The sequence below is a fragment of the Polypterus senegalus genome, chromosome 5 (genome assembly GCF_016835505.1).
Source record: "Polypterus senegalus isolate Bchr_013 chromosome 5, ASM1683550v1, whole genome shotgun sequence".
NCBI classification, from domain to species: Eukaryota; Metazoa; Chordata; class Cladistia; order Polypteriformes; family Polypteridae; genus Polypterus; species Polypterus senegalus.
The window spans coordinates 16,616,184-16,634,486 of record NC_053158.1 but is presented as its reverse complement, the minus strand read 5'-3'; the positions used below and the strand labels follow the sequence as shown (position 1 = coordinate 16,634,486).

Genomic DNA, 18,303 nt, shown 5'->3' with positions numbered 1-18,303 from the left:
GTTCTCAGACTCGGTAATGGGGGCCCACTGTGGCTGCAGGTTTTTGTTCCAACCAACTTCATAATTAGTGACAACAACTGATCTCATTTAATTAGCTGGTCTTTTTTACTCTTCTCTTATTTTGCATACAGAAAAACAACACATAAGGTTTTTACATTTATAAGACATTTATAAATATTTCTGCTTTTGCTAAAGATTTAAATGCTTAACCCTCTTTTGTTGATTTCATTATATTTTGCTGTTTCTCTGAGCTGTTTGCTTCCTTCATTGTATCTTAATAATGACAATTAAAAACTAGCAGAGCAGACACCCAGGCAAACTACACTGAATGGTCAAAGGCTGCAACTACTTTAGCATCAGACCCACTAATTAGTAAATAATGGATTGATTAAACAATTACAACACCTGCAAAAGTAGAATGAAAATCAAGATGAAAACATTGATAAAAAGATAAAATACGTTATTCCCATATAACCGCTTGATGCAGTTTTATATATATATACTGTATATATGTTACGGCCAAAACCCGAAAACGGCCAAAGTGGGAAGTGTCCGGCCAAATCGAGAAATGGCCAATGTCGCTGTAAATTGACCAGCCAACGTCCAGTCTTTTCCTTGATTTCAGGATTTGGGCAGCCAGTTTGCGAAATAGCACAGGGCGATTGGCCAAAGTCAGAACAAACAAGGCATGAGCAGCGATTTGTTACGCACTTAATAGTGCAAATGCATCGAGTGTAGCCTTGGCCGCCGGTCAGTGATCGCGACAGTTCGTAGTAATTTTTTCTTCTGTGCCTATGGGATTCCAGTGTGAGCAGTTTCTCGTGCAGAATGGAAAACTCACTTCTGAATCTGCATCTGAATTTTTAAGCATTTTCGCACCTTGAGCAGACAGTCTTACATCAGCACATCGAATTTTGGCCAGGGAGTTCATGCCACTTCGTGAAATGGCCGGGCAAAGTAGCATATACACCGGTCATTTCTAGTAATTCGGACTTTGGCCACACCTCTCGGCCAAAATGCAAAATGGCTGGCCAATTTGGGAACTGGCAGAACTTTGGGTTTTGGCCGTATCATATATATACTGTATATACATTTTGTTTTTACCAAACTTAGTTTTCTAATTTCTGTATTGTTCCCAAAACACAGAACTTGGGAAATAACAGTTCACTTAATTAGCCCAGGAGTCCAATTAAAAACAGAAGCTGTTGGAACAAAAACCTGCAGCCTCAGCGGGTCCCCAGGTTTTTCCCAGATTTGGGAAGCACTGCATTAGAAGATGGATAAATTGTGGCCATGAAGGGATGCAAATGCTCAGCAACAATACTCAATTAGCCTGTGCCATTTAAGAGAAGATTGACTGGTATTAGCAAGTCTGAAGTATGACATTAGACACCATTACACCACCACCACCAGCAAGGCAGGTGGGTGCATGGATTCCTGCTGCTGGAACCAAATTCTGACCCTACCATCTGTGTGCCTCAGCAGAAATCGAGATTCATCAGACAAGGCTAGATATTTTCCAGCCTCTAACTGTGAGCTTGTGCCCACTGCATCCTCAGCTTTCTGCTCTTGGCTGACAGTGGAGTTAATGATGACGTCTTTAGGTTACAAGTACACATATAAACCCTTGACGCATATTTTTAAAAGTCACTGTGTACTGGGGAAATTTTGAAAGGGCTGGAAAATGGCAAATATTATCCCGTTATATAAAAACGGTGATTGGGCAGATCCAAGCAACTATAGGCTGGTAATGTTAACGTGCATTGCAGGTAAAATAATGTAAGGAATTATTAAAGAGAAGATTGAGCAACACATGGCAAGAGCAGGAGTTTTACTGAAGAGTCAGCAAGGGTTCAGAAGAGGGAGGCCATGTTTTACTAACATGCTGAAATTCTATGAGGAAACAGTAAAAGGATACAATCAAAGTGGAGCAGATGATATTATTTATCTTGACTTTCAGAAAGCATTTGATAAGGTGCCACATGAGAGGTTGGGCATCAAACTAAAAGAAGTGGGAGTTCAGGGTGATGTTTTTAGATGGGTGCAGAATTGGTTCAGACACAGGAAGCAGAGGGTTATGGTGCGAGGAACCTCATCAGAATTGGGTGACGTTAACAGTGGTGTCCAGCAGGGGTCAGTGCTGGGCCCGCTGCTATTTTTAATATACAGTATATAAATGATTTAGATAGAAGTATAAATAACAAGCTGGTTAAGTTTGCAGATGATACTAAGATACGTGGATTAGCAGATAATTTGGAATCCATTATATCATTACAGAAGGACTGGGATAGCATACAGGCTTGGGCAGATTTGTGGAAGATGGAATTAAATGTCAGTAAATGTAAATAATTACACATAGGAAGTAAAAATGTTAGGTTTGAATACACAATGAGAGGTCTGAAAATCAAGAGTACACCTTATGAGAAGGATTTAGGAGTTGTAGTGGACTGTAAGCTATCGACTTCCAGATAGTGTTCAGAAGCCATTAAGAAGGCTAACAGAATGTCAGGTTATATAGCGCCTTGATGTGTGGAGTACAAGTCACAGGAGGTTCTGCTCAACTTTTATAACGCACTGGTGAGGCCTCATCTGGAGTACTGGGTGCAGTTTTGGTCTCCAGGCTACAAAAAGGACATAGCAGCACTAGAAAAGGTCCAGAGAAGAGCGACTAGGCTGATTCCAGGACTACAGGGGTTAAATTATGAGGAAAGATTAAAAGAGCTGAGCATTTACAGTTTAAACAAAAGAAAATTAAGAGGTGACCTGATTGAAGTGTTTAAAATTATGTAGGGAATTAGTACAGTGGATCGAGACTGGTATTTTAAAATGAGTTCATCAAGAACACAGGGACACAGTTGGAAACTTGTTAAGAGTAAATTTCACACAAACTTTAGGAAGTTTTTCTTTACACAAAGAACGATAGACACTTGGAATAAGCTACCAAGTAGTGTGGGAGACAGTAAGACGTTAGGGACTTTCAAAACTCGACTTGATGTTTTAGGACTGGCGAGCTTTGTTGGGCTGAATGGCCTGTTCTCGTCTAGAGTGTTCTAATGTTCTAATATGAATACAATATAACTAACTCTCCTATTAGTTCTGGTACTCAGTCTAATTATTTGGGGTTATAAATATAAAAAAATTAGTAGTCAACTCTGACAATGATTAGCTGGTAAGAGTAAACAAGGGCTGTAGTTATGTTTAAAGGCATTTTTGTTTGAAAGAGATATTAGGGTCACTCTAGGAGCCTACACAACAATAATATCTGTAAAGGAAGTTCATATAAAATTCATATAAAAAAAATGTTTAGCTTTGAGGTATGCCACGACAAAAAGGTATACATTATCACACATGTGCGATTAGGAGGAAGTTAAATGGCCTGAACAGTTGTAGTTCCACACCAGCCCAGGGGGTGGTGAGGTGCACTGATATTCTCTCTCAATCCTCTGCAAACCATCCACAGGAAATCCTGCACGGTTCTGGCACCATTAATGATGTCACTTCCACTTTTCAGTGCCATTGATGACGTCACTTCCAGTCCAGACGACATCACATTTGCTTCTGGGCGCATCGATGACGTCACTTCCGGGTCAGATGATGTCACTTCCTCTCTCGGCCTTTAAAGCCGCCATCCTTACAGCCTTAAATCAGTTTTATTTTGGACTTGAACCTGAATACAACTCATCAACCAAACCAGGGCACAATATACGGGTGGTTGCCCCAAACCTTTTTGATGTCTTCTCATTATTCTTGAGAAAACTTATTCACACCAATATACCGATCACAATCTGACAATATGAAGGCAAAGCATTTCAAGGAGGATGTCTGATATTCCTACACATGATGATGTCAAGACATGTAGCAAAATCTAATGATTAATGTTGTCAAATGTAATCTGTACCTTCAAATGTAGTAATTCTGTATGTAGTAATTAATTTCACCTGATAATTTGTTTGCTGTGCTATACAAAAAAAGGCTTTATTGAATTATAAACATATCTGAAAGATTCAGAAAAGGCAGAATAGAAAAAGAATACGCTAGCAAGTAGTGTGGTAGACAGTAAGAAGATTTACGTGGATAGAACTGGCGAGCTTTGTTGGGCCGAATGGCCTGTTCTCGTCTCGATTGTTCTAATGTTCTGATATTCTAATCACAGTTCAACAGCAGATCATTCAACGCTTGGACCAAAGTGGTTTTGGTTTTGTGAAACTTTCAAAATGCAGACTGAACTTGCTCAAGAAAAATCATCAGTTGATAAGTGATGCTGTAATTGGTTCGCAAAACATTTTCCCAAACCTTTAGAAAAGCAAGGACAATGAGAGGCAGGTTGATAAGTAGTAAAATTAGAAATATTCACAATTATTTATTTTATAGGTAATGGTAAAATGACAGGATATAAAGATAAACGGGGAACACACTCCTCAGCCTCCCAGGAAAGGCATATGCAAAGGTGCTGGAGGAAAGAATCTTTCTGATGGTTGAGTCAAAGATACAAGAGGAACAATGTGGATGCCATCCTGATCGTGGAACAGTCGACCAGCTCTTCTTATTGGTACAGTTGATGGAGGGTGAATAGGAGTATGTAACTGAGTCTAAACATGTGGTTTGTAAATTTTGTAAAAGCATGTGAGCTTGTCCCTCTTCGTGTATTGTGGGAGAAGCTGTAGGTAATAGGGTTTCTCTTGCATGCCATTTGTTCCCTGCATTAATTCCGTGAGATGTGTGCTCAAATACCTGGCATTAACTTGAATTCGTTCCTTGTTAGTGTCGGACTCTGTCAAGGCTGCATCTTGTCACCACTCCTGTTTGTGGTTTTCGTTGACAGGATATTAAGATGCAGTCGGATGTGAGGGCATCCAGTTGGGGAGGTTAGGGTAGCATCGTTGCTTTACATAGGTGATGTTCTCCTCTTTGCTTCATCTGACTATAACATTCGGCATGCACTTGAACTGCCACTGAACATGAAGCAGCTGGGATGAGGATCATCATCTCCAAGTTTGAGGTCATGGTTGTCTCATGGAAAAGAATAGATTACTCTGCTCAGTTAAGGGGGTAGGGGGATACCTGCCCTTAGTGGAGGAATTCAAGAGTGACAGAAAGAGAGAGTGTGAGATTGACAACTGGATTGGAGTGGTGGCAGCTGGTCTGTGGGCATTGTACAGATCTATGGTAGTGAAGCAAGAGCTGAATCTAAAGACAAAGCTTGCGGTTTACTGGTCGAGCTACATTCATATCCTCATTTATGGTCATGAGCTGTAGGTAATGACTTAAAAGAGTGAAACTGAGAGTACAAGAAGTAGAAAAAAGTTTTCTTCGCAGCTTGTCTGGGCTGACACTCCGTGATAGGGTGAAAAGTTCAGCGATTCGGGAGAGCCTCAGAGTCGAGTGACTGATCCCTAAAATCGAGAGGAGCAAGCGGAGGTGGTTTGGTTGTGTCTTAAGAATACCCCTGATAGAGATCCACTGGGTGGAAACCCTGCAGCAGACCTAAAACACACTTGGGTAATATCCCAGGAAGAGTTGGAATCTGATGCTGGGGACAGGGAAGTCTGTGGCCTGCTGCCTCTGCAACCCTCACCAAGAAACGTGAATGGAAAGATGAGATGAGATAAAGAGAAGCAACATAAAAGTAGCATTTTTCTTACCTCTATACACCCGATCATTTTCAGGCCACACTTGCTGTATCAAGTAAATTGTAATTTCTGAAAGGTTTTATCAACTAAAATGCATAATGCACCTCATATTTCCTTAAAAGTAAACCAGAAGCAGATGAAACCTCTTCATAATCACCATTTCCTTCAGAGAACATATTTAATAAATGGTCAAATTTCACAGATTCGCAGTAAAATGAAGCTAGTTCTTCAGAGTGACTAATCTGACCTTCACAGCAGGTTTGCATTCAGGGAGGGCAGCTACCTTGGGGTAGGTTGCAATAATATTATAAAAATAACCATATTTAGTGTGATAATTGCCACATGCTGAGGCACAGGGACAGTCAGCAGAAATTAAACTGAAAATGTGCTCATGTCTGGAGGCTGCATTTGAAGTGCCTAAGGAGAGTCGACAGAGAAAGCAGTTTGAAAGTACGAAATGAAAACAAGAACGTATACTGAGCTGAAAGAGCTGGAGAAGACAATGGTCTAAACCTAGGGTGTCGGCAAGGCCCAGTTTAATAGACTAGGCCAAAAATTAAAACGGGGCAGAGGACTGAAAACATGAAAGACTTTGATCATTTTGATGAGTACTATTAACAATATTAGTAAAACAGGAATTGTTCTAAATTTGGACAAAATTGTTGGTCTCCTTACAGCTCAATGGAAAGGTGATGTTTGACTCATGATAAGTGGTGAAATGAAAAGCAACTGTCCCCTGTGTACCTACATGCCTTTGATATGTCATCAAGTAAATCAAAGCAAGTGTAGAAAGAGATCAAGTATTGCTTATTCTACCATGATCTTCTGAAATGGCCTGGGCACATTTGTTGAGACCCCTAGAAACAATTCTAAATAATTAGATTCAAGTGATCTTTTAAACTAACTGTTTTCTTCAGTTCATACCACACACATCTTACATTTTGTGCACTTCATCATTCAATTGAAATGGAGAAAAGTCATCACTCTGCTGTTTGGTGTCCCACACTGACCATAGACCAGAGAAAGCAAAGAGAGTTGACTGGTGAGGTCAGAAAGAAAATGGTAGACAAGCATGTTAAAGCTAAAGGCTAGAAGACCATCTCCAAGTAGCTTGATGATCCTGAGACAGCAGATGCAAATCTGTCACGTAAAGTCCTTTAACCATGGGATGTCTGTATAGATGATAGGAACATATTGTGGCAGATGGCCGGGGGTGGTACCCAGCCGGGATGCCCAGGAGGACCGCAGGAGGGCTCCTCCAGACCACGAGGGGGCGACCGCCCTGGTTGCACTGGGCACCACGGGAGCAGAGCTTGGAAGCTCAACCCTGTAGGGGCCCGTGGTCATCACCAGGGGGTGCCCCGGTGCCTGGATAGCCCTGGACTTCAGCACTTCCGCCACACCAGGAAGTGCTGGGGGGGAAGAAGACTGGGGACACCCGGAGGGCTTCCGGGTGCGCAGCTGGCACTTCCACCACACAGGAGAGTGTCGGGAAGCAGCTGGAGCCCATCCGGGCTTGTATAAAAGGGGCCGCCTCCCTTCATTCGATGACTGGAGTCGGGAGGAAGTGGACAGGAGTCTAGAGAGAGAGGAGTGGAGGCGGCCTGAAGAAAGGCACTGGAGAGGGAGGCCTGGACTTTCGGGATCGGTGCAGAGGCACTGGGTTGTGCACAAATTAACTTGTAAATATTGTAAATAAATATGTGTGTGTTGGGTGACAAAACGTTGTCCGTCTGTCTGTGTCCGGGGCTCGTTCCACAGTATCTATTATAAGTAGTGACAGCTGAATTGAGGAAGCAAAAGAAGCATAAACCCCAGTGTAAATGTGTCACGATGTGAACAAAAGAAAAGCATTTTAATTACCACATAATATAGCCTAGTGATCTAATTTCTTTCCTTCCTTTACTCAAATTCGGTATTTCTGTAACAAAAGAAACTGAAAATAAAATATTATATGAGACTGCTTGTCTTTTTATTTGAAACATTGATTTTATAATTTCTTCAGTGATGAATTAAGAGTGGCCTCTTTTGAGACTCATTTTCAAATAAAACTTTTACTCTAGTGGTTTATTTCTGTATATTAATTTGTTCCGTGATCTCACTTAATCTAACCGTAGATCATGGGAAACTAGAGCCTCGTCTGGTATGGAATACCATTTGTGCCAAAATGAAATAAATAAAATGGCAATTATGAAATAAGTAAAGATTATGAAAAATATATATACAGACATAGACAAAGATCTGGTTCGCTTACAAGTCACTGAAAACATGCTGTGTGTCTCCTAAAAAATTATGACATTAGAGCAATTGTCCGTCCCCTTTATACCTGCACGCCTTTGATATGTCATTGTGTAAAGCAAAGAAAGTGAGTAAAGAGATCAAGTGTTGTTTATTCTACAAAGATCTTCTAAAACGGCCTGAACACATTTGTTTAGACCATTAGAAAAGATCAGAAATAACTGGGTTCAAGTGATCTTTCAAACTAAATGTTTTTTTCAGTTCATATCACACACACATCAATTTAAAAGGAGAAAACATCACTTTGCTGTTTGGTGTCATCGTGTGTCCCACACTGAACATGGACCAGAGAAAGCAAAGGAGAGTGTTGTCTGGTGAGGTCAGAAAGAAATTTACAGACAAGCTTGTGAAAGGTGAAGGCCAGAAGACTATCTCCAAGCAGCTTGATGAATCTGTGACAACAGTTGCAAATATGACTAGGAAGTTTAAGGTCCATGGGACTTAAAGAGGAAGAGGAATATCTACCCTAAAATGGGCAAAAGGATAGTGGTAAGGGCAGAAAAAGCCAAGGACATCTTCCAAAGAGATAAATTCTGAACTCCAAGGTCAAGGTCCATCATTTTCTGATAGCACCATTCGTCGCTTTTTGAATGACAGTGGTCTCAATGGAAAAAGACACAGGAGGACACCACTGTCAAAAGCCAGACTGGAATGTTCTAAAATTCATATTGACAAGCCACAATGCTTCTGGGAGAATGTCCTTTGGACAGATGAGACAAAACTGAAGCTTTTCAGCAAGTCACATCAGCTCTATGTCCACAAATGAAAACAATGAAACTTACAAAGAAAAGAACACCATACCTTCGGTGAAACATAGATGAAGGTTGGTTATGTCTTGGGACTGCTTTTCTGCATCTGGCATGGGGTGCCTTGAGTCTGTGGAGGGAACAATGAAATCTCAAGACTATCAAGACATTCTGGAGCGAAATGTACTGCCCAGTGTTAGAAAGCTCTGTCTCAGTCACAGGTCATGGATCCTCCAACAGGATAAGGAGCCAAAATACACAGCAAAAAGCACCCAAGAATGGGTAAGAACAAAACATTGGACTATTCTGAAGTGGCCTTCTGTGAGCCCTGATTTGAATCCCATCAAATATATCCATGGAAAGAACTGAAACATGCAGTCTGGAGAAGACCCCATTAAACCTGACACAGCTGGAGTAGTTTGCTCTGAAGAGTGGGCTGAATGAACTGTGGACAGGTGCAGAAGTCTCAAGGAGAGCTCCAGGAATCGTTGGTTTGTAGTGACTGTAAACTCTAAAGGTTGAATAACTAAATATTAGGTTAAGGGTCCCATCATTTTTGTCCATTCTATTTCCATTTATGTTTATTTGAAACATTCTGTTGAATCAAAACTCTAAAACAAAGTCTGATTTTGTTGAAAATGGAATAACCAACTGGGGGATACCATTTATACATGTTCTAGAGTCGGTTTGGTGAGTTTTTTGATTTTGACAGCTCAAATGTGCTCCCTGAAAAGGCCTGCTAGATGTCTCCCTATTACACCTACGTAGATGGCTGGATACTTCCTCCAAAAAATCCTCTAAATAAGATTTTTAGACTGGAAAGTCGACCATTGTTTAATATTGAATTTACCAAAAGGACCTGTTAAGGCTCAGAGTGCCTGGTGAAGTGAGCTGCGGATGAGAAGTTTGCACAGGTAAGGTGGTCAACATAAGAATATCAAGGGAGGATTAGTAAACAAGGCTCTTGTGGAAGGATCAGACTACAAAATGGGGGCACTGTGTTTAATGGCCTGTTGTAGAGAAAAAGTGTTAGGGTGGAATGTGAGGACCAGTGGGTTTCATCGTTGGGGTTCCTTTGGACTGGATGTTAGGAGGTCTAACCCTGGCTCGATTGAGGGCCTTGTCCACAATAAGAGAAGGATTTCCTCTGTCAATGAAGAAACTCCTCACTCTGGATTTCATCCTCATCACTGCAGAGATGGTGTAGTCTAAGGAACTGTGAAGGAGTTAGAAGGTTTTTACAATGCCAGTGATGGAAGGAGCTGTAAAGTAGGTAACCATGTGAGAAAGCTGGCTTTTAAGTCCTGGAAAGTTAATAGAAAGACTGAGGGCCAAAAATGGTGGAGCTGTGGTGGAAATGTCAACCGTAAACTTGAGAGATGGATGGAAACAACTAAAATAAGAATGAATTCCCGTAGCTGGCTTCAGGAACAAGATATGCCACCCGTACAGTGCCAAAACAAAAACCCTTGTGTAAAAAAAAAAAGAAAGAAAACTTGGGGAAAGCAATTCCTTTTTTATATATATTTTTATCTATACTAATAAAAGGCAAAGCCCTCACTCACACACTGACTCACTCATCACTAATTCTTTAACTTCCTGTGTAGGTAGAAGGCTGAATTTTGGCAGGCTCATTCCTTACAGCTTACTTACAAAGGTTAAGCAGGTTTCATTTCGAAATTCTACACGTACCGGTCATAACGGTCGATAACGGTCGACAACGTCCGCCATGTTGAACTTTCTTATTCATGGCCCCATCTTCATGAAATTTGGTAGGCAGCTTCCCAGCGCTAACCGAAACCAATGTACATACTTATTTCGGTGGTATGATGCCACTTTCAGCCGCCATATTGAACTTTTCAATGGTCTTTGTTACTTATGGGCCCATCTTCAAGAAATTTGGTACACGGGTTCCCAACGCTAACTGAATCCTACTTACGTACATATATACGTCCATAGCCTGCAGCTCGGTCACCATGTGAGGCAACGTTCGGTCCCCTATCCCAACGCCTCCCACGTTGTTGGCTGCCTGCCTATATAAGGCCGTCCGTCGCTCCAGTCTCTAAATTCCCTTCCTTGCTTCGCCACGGGATTCACGTCTCCTTGCTGATAACTACAGCCTTTTTATTTAATCCACGGCTTCTCCGCTGTTTTATTGTTCATTTATTACGATTATAGTTATTGTGTAGGTATTTTAGACTTACTTTCCATTGTTCAGGTACCCATTTCCTTTATCATTCCAACCGTACCCGCATTAACATGTCTATCGAGGTAATCACCATCGATCAAAGAACTGTCACTTACCGAGTGGTTTCCATGCCCGGAGATGGCACCTACCTTTTACATTCTCTTTGTTACATATTGCACGGCCATATCAGGCTCACTCTTGATATCTGGAGAAACATTGTGTCTTATGTATTGAATGACTGGGACAGGTTCAAGGTGTGGACTGATGACGGTACAGGAGATAATTATACTACACAGGAGCACTAGAAGAGTGAAATGCTTAAGCCCTTCACCTATGCATCTGCATGTGAGTTGATGGCTGCCGCTGAATTGTTCGGTTGTCGCTTTCAAGTTTACCAAAATGGCCAAATATTTTACACCTTTGGACAACCGCCAATGCCTCTTAAACATCTTAGATTCACAGGTGACGATTTCAGTAGTGGACACTTTGATGTTTATGAATGTTTAAACTCTCAAAAGCTGGATGTGAAGTTATCGATGAAACCGGTTGTATACTTACAACGCTTGACAGATGCCGAATGTCACTTCAACACAAGTCCTACAAATACTGTTGTGATTGAAACAAACCATGAAACTCAAACCGATTATGACAGCAGCAATCCAAGCTGTGACATTTGAGGCAAGATTGCTTTTCACATGGCCAACTGTACGTTGAATGCTCAAGAGTAAGCTCAGTGCACATCTTGGTCATATTACAACCAGAGGGTCGAACTCACAATGTGGTATACAAAGAGATCCTTAACAAATAATTATTGGTATATTTTCCCTCAGTTTAAAAAGGTTTAAATTTCTTCTTAATAAACATTTTAAGGCAGTACTTCGCCGCTGCGAAGCGCGGGTATTTTACTAGTTGATTTTAATTAGAAACAGATAAATGTGTGGAATGTTAACAAATCAAAACAAAACAAAATTCAACCCTGACCCAAGAGAAAGAGAAAGGAGCCAACAACAGAAGCTAATCTATAAAAGGAGCAGGAAAAGAAGGGAAATGGAAGCTTATTCTAAAATGTTATTGATTAGATCCTGACATATTTTAAAAACATTTTGAGTGAGAAAGGCCTTTCAAAGACAGAGACCGAGAGAGAGTGACCCCCTCCGGGTTGGTTGGGCATGCAATGGGTGACAGAAAATGGGTGAAATACAATATACAGGCAGCTCAAATCTTCTTCTTCTTCTTTCGGCTGCTCCCTTTAGGAGCCGCCACAGTGGATCATCTTCTTCCATATCTTCCTGTCCTCCTTATCTTGCTCTGTCACACCCATCACCTGCATGTCCTCTCTCACCACATCCATATATCTCCTCCTAGGCCTTCCTCTTTTCCTCTTACCTGGCAGCTCTATCCCTAGTACCCTTCTCCCAATATACTCATCACCTCTCCTCTGCACATGTTCAAACCCGCGCAATCTGGCCTCTCTGACTTTGTCTCCCAACCGTCCAACCTGAGCTGAACCTCTAATGTACTCATTCCTAGTCTTATCCATCCTCGTCACACTCAATGCAAATCTTAGCATCTTTAACTCTGCAACCTCCAGCTCTGTCTCCTGCTTTCTGGTCAGTGCCACTGTCTCCAAACCAGGCAGCTTACATTCATAAACAAAATCAAAAACAATGAATAATGCACATGAGCAACCACATTAACATTAACATATTCAATATTAATCAAAAATGAACAAAAGAGATGACAGTCTGATGATACTGCGTTATGATTATATTTGTAAAGCACCCCATGATGGTGCCTGATATCAATAACTCCACATGCAGTAAATGTTGATTAAATAAACAGCTGCTGACCTAACACTCAGCATTTTTGTAATGTTTTGTAGGACAAACCCAAGAAACAAAGGTTTTATATATTTTGAGAATGTCAAAGATTTTTAAATCCTTTGTTTGGGGCACAGCAAGGGAATAGTGCAGCCATATGCAAGTGTTATGAATTTATTCACACGCCTGAGAGATGCAAAACTGGTATAAATGGATTTTTCAAAGAATTGCCAGACAGGTGATGACAGTAACTAAAGTCAGAATCATTGAAGCGTTGAAGCCATAATAAATATCCAAAAACAAAAAAGAAAAACTTAGTCCTTATTTACCATTATAGTAATGTGGAAAATCCAAGGCAATGCATGGTAACCACACTGCTTTACTGTTTGAAGCCCACTGAAGGAGAAGCCCAACAAGTAGAGTGTTAGCATAGGGCAACAAGGCAATAAGTGGGCACAGCTTGTTTATCTGATGAACTTGAACCCCCTGCCACCATTTGTCAGCAAAAAAGACCAGATGAAGGACTAATGTAAGCCAGAATGTTCTGAGAAATCCTTGACTAATCAATTAGGCTATTGGTTGATGTAATGTACTCTGAGGCTAAGCATCTGTGCTAGCATCCGGAAGGTTAATGGTTTGAATCCCATTACTGCCAGAAGGGATTCTACTCCACTGGGCCCTTGAATGAGACCCTTAACCTGCAATTGCTCGAGGGGTGCTGTATAATAGCTGCTCCTGCGCTCTGAACCTAAGGAGTATGACAGAACAGCATTTTGTTGAACCTGTACAATGATAACAAGGTTGAACCTTTTATTATTATTATTCTTATTATATTTATGATGATGGCTTTTTCGTTGGCCATAATCGCATGACAGCTCATAGTCTCCAGATGTTTAAGGAAGTCTCAAGATGAGAACCAAAGCAGAGAAGCTGAAAAGATCTTGTCATCTAATGTTCACAGGGGCCAAAGTCTCCCTCGGCTACTGTGTGTCCTCTAGGAGGGAATCCCTGAAGATTTCTTATGTGGAAGAAAATAAGCCACAACAGTTCCGTTTGACAAAAGGAGGTCTTTATTAGCATTAATGCTGATTCAGAACTTTAACATTAAAGTCCTGAACCCATTCTTGCCGTGCCATAAATCAACCTCAAACAAGATGTAGGCCTTGTCTGATGATGACTTTTTGGTGACCCTAAGTTAGCAAACATTTATCAGGTTTACTGCTTACAGAGATCATCGTTTGTGTTATCAGTAGCAGCCTGCCCTTAAACTCCAAGATACTCCTTTAACAAAAACAGGACACAAGTCAGATCACCTTCACAAAACACTAAGGAACACCTTTGGAAATATTTTACAAGTATGCTATACTTAATAAATGCATATAAAGATACAGATTTGGTTAAAATTTAAAGAAAACAACTAGAATGAAACTCTTTAACATACATCAAACCCAGTGCATACATGATCCTAGTGACAGAGTTTAAAGTTAACAGAGCACAATACAAACCCTGACTACACACACATATATATCTATATAAATATAATACAAATGGAGCTTATATTCTTACACACTTATTAGCAAAATTACAGCAGTACTCCATTGTGTAAGATCTATGTATTCTCTAAAACTGATCATTTAATAAAATTATGTCAAGTGATACATGGGCAGCAGAGGGACTGTGATAAGTATTTATGAAAAAGTCAGTGTCAAAAAATGGATAGATAGATAGATAGATAGATAGATAGATACAGTAGATGTGAAATGTGCTACAATATAACAGTTAGACAGACAGACAGATCGATAAATAGATAATTTAGTGTAGTTGGCAGGGTTAGATGGATAGATAGATATGAAAGGCACTATATAATAGATAGTACCTTGATTGCGTAAAAATCATATAGGAAGCTGTTATATCTAGTAAGTGGGCTGAGAGCTTCTCAGTAACACTGCTAGTGAAAATGTAATCATAACTATAATAAAAGAGAATTTCCTTCCACAATAACAATCTGTTAATAAGAAGTTATTTTTATTTCAATGAGGGAAATAAACTTTCCTTTAAATAGTTAAGATATCTACTTATATTTCGTGGAATACGTGATGTCATAGGTCACATGGTATAGGGATCATGTGGATAGGACAATAAAGCAAAAACAATGGCAGCACACAAAAAAAATCAAAGGTGGTGCTCACAGAATGACTTAGCAACAGCATTATGTCACAGAAATGTCAACAAAAATTAACAAAAAAAAATTCAAAAAACAATGTAAATAAATAAAGAAAATGAATTGCCACATTTGATGGTTTACTGAGAACCGAATTTGAAACACAAAATTCATCTTATCTTTCAACATTTTCATAGAACAAAGCCAAACTCTAAGATGGAACAAAGAAACAAAATTCCAAAAACAGAATTTAACAAAGACAACATTTGATTGAATCTCCCATGAAGGTCTCCTTCTTTTATCCAAAGATCAGACACGTCCAAGCTCACTGTAATGTTTCGAAAGAGAAAACACAGGAAAAAATGAAAAATGACTAGGAGAATTGTACGGCTGTTGTTGTTAATAAATATATATATATATATATATATATATATATATATATATATATATATATATATATATATATATATGTAACAAGCTGGTGAAGTTTGCAGATGATACCAAACTGGGTGGAGCAGCAGACCTGGATAGCATACAGGACAGATTTGTGTCAGATAAAATTTAATGTCAGTAAATGTGAAGTATTACATATAGGGAGTAAAGATGTTACGGTTGAATACACAATGGAAGATCTGAAAATTGAGAATACACCTTACATGAAGGATTTAGGATTTGTAGTGGACTCAACTCTATCAACTACCAGACAGTGTTCAGAAGCCATTAAGAAGGCAAACAGAATGTCAGGTTATATAGCGCCTTGATGTGTGGAGTACAAGTCACAGGAGGTTTTGCTGAAACTTTATAACACACCCTTTATAAGGGTACATATTGCACAAACATTATGAAGTTTTTCTTTACCAAGAGAACAATTGACACATAGAATAAGCTACCAAGTAGCATGGTAAAGGGTAAGACTTTAGGGATGTTCAAAATTCAACTTTGTTGTTTTTTGGAAGAATTAAGTGGATAGGACTGGAGAGCTTTGTTGGGCTGAATGGCCTTTTCTCGTTTACGCTGTTCTGATGTTCTAATCTAATGAACAGGCAAAAAGGTCAAAACCAGGAATCAACACGACGGAGCATCAAAACCAAAATGAAAATCACAAATTGGAGTCAAAAAATCTGAACAGAGAGACTCGTTAACTGAGAAGAACAAAGATGAATATTCTTTATCACTGTCAATCTAGAGTTAACTTGGCACTGCCAAAAAGTGACCTTTCCATTGTCGCAGAGATAACATCTCAAACAAGCATGTTGCAGTGTATTCTAGGAAACGTTGCCAAGGAAACGGCAAATACAAAAGGCTCTAAAATAGCAGTGCTGATGGGGAAAATAAAATGGCATTGCAGCAGTCTAAACAATATCTATGCTTCTAAAATAGACTGCAATGGATGCACCATTTTTGACCAAACAATTACAATTCTTGCATATGAAAAAAACAGGCTCCTTATATATATTGCTAGGAATATACTAGATAGATAGATAGATAGATAGATAGATAGATAGATAGATAGATAGATAGATATGTAAGGTATAATAGATAGATAGATAGATTTTATTTGTCCCCAAGGGGAAATTTGGCTTAACAGATGCTCTTTAAATAGCACACACCAGAATAACTAAAAAGGAAGTAAAATTTAAAAAGAAACAAAACATCTAACTTGGCCCAGTCGATCTGTGGCACTGTACAGGTGTATTGCCATTGGTATAAAGCAGCCCGAGCTTCCTGTTTCCAGACACACTTCTGCTGAATGATTTGTTGGCTAAAAGTCTTCAATGTTAGTGTGTCCGACAGAGGATGTGCTGCATTTTTCATTCATAATGGCTCACTGTTTTGTTTTAATTCTGTCCTTTGTTATGTCCCATAACTGAGTCTGCCCTTTTTAACTAGCTTGTTGATTCGGTGGGCCTTTCATGAATTAATGTTACCAGCCCAGCACACCACAGTGTAGAAAATTGCAGTGGCTATCACAGAGTCTCAGAAAATATATGATAAATATATGAAAATGAACACTTAAAAGAACAGGTGTCAAGGCCTAGAAAGATCACCTAGAATGTACTATATAGTTCTATCCACAAGATGACAGCAAAGACAATGAGATAAAGATGAATCTTCATTCAATTTCATTACAGCATGGTGTCAAATGGCGGCAGACGCTCTCATCTAAATAAATCCTCAGCTAGAGATGTGTATTGTCAATGACTCAGATTCTGCATTGTCAAATGAGGATTTGGATCTGCCAGAGGAAAGTGACAGGAGAGTGCTGCTGAAGAACTGTTTTGTTAATGTTTTTCACAATGTTTATCTGGATAATACAAAGGGATTTGATGAAACAAACAAAAAGAAAGAAAAGAAAGCCTACAAAGAGTTAATGTTCACAACCCTCACCTTATATCATCCAGCAGCACACTGCATTGTGCACCATAAATTGGAGGCACTCATGAGGAAGCAATGTGTGATCAAAATGAGAAATAAAAATGCAAAGAGTCTGTGCTAACTGCTGATGCAAACTCTTTTGTAATAAGCCTGCATGCCACTTGCCATTTATAACTGTTTACATACACTATATGAGAGAATGATTATCATTATTTAGACTATTTCCATAAAAAAATTCTTTCTACTTCATGTGTTATTTTATGTTTCCAGCTAATTGAAAAGTGATGTTTCACTTTTCAGGAATAAATAATAAAGTGGTTTTCTGAGGGAAAGCAGTGTGACCCTGGAAAGTTGTTTTTTCATTTAAAAAAATACTAGGGGGCTTTGTCCCCTGCTCGCTTTGCTCACCAACCACTGGGCATGCACCACACGCTAGCCTATTTGCGGTTCTGCCGCTCGCGTGTGGGAATGCAGATGTACAATTTAAACCAGATTTTTATTTTAATGGGAATTGTTACATATGCATCAACATGACGTAGAACTGCCCGTGATTGAATTTTATTTATTTCTCTCTATTAAATAAAATTACTTTTTCATATGTTTGGCTCTGAGATTTAATTGTCTTTGCAAAAGCTATTCTAACAGGAAATTGTCAACATTTTAATACCAATGGCATATCAAGATCTCCTTTGTTTCCTAATGTTATCCACGGAAGATGTACTACATTACCTTTCCTGGGTACATCCTTCTTTCCATAGTAATTCATACGGTGGAAGACTGTATGGTGTTAATGGTTGTAGTTATTCTTCGGATATTGTAAGTTGATGTTTTCATCTTTCGCATGATCACCACCAACTATTTCTGCTTATTCTATTGATACGCATTTAACCAATTTGCCGTGTAACCAATCAACATTTTTGGTGTTAATCCGTTTGACTTCCTTGTTTCTCTGTGCAGCAATTCTCGGTCTACTAATTTCTTCTGTTGATAACCCTTCATGATGAAATTCTTTAATTGGGAACTTAAAGTGAGGAAAACATTAAAATTTATAAGAGATGAGAGCGCAGGAACTGTGTCTCACAAA

General features: G+C 39.5%; 1 protein-coding gene across 1 annotated transcript in view; it reads right to left on the bottom strand.

Annotated features, from left to right (window-relative positions):
• Positions 1-18,303, bottom strand: part of dok6 (docking protein 6) — a 477,966-nt gene that overhangs the window by 99,517 nt on the left and 360,146 nt on the right. The gene's annotated exons all lie outside the window — the stretch shown is intronic.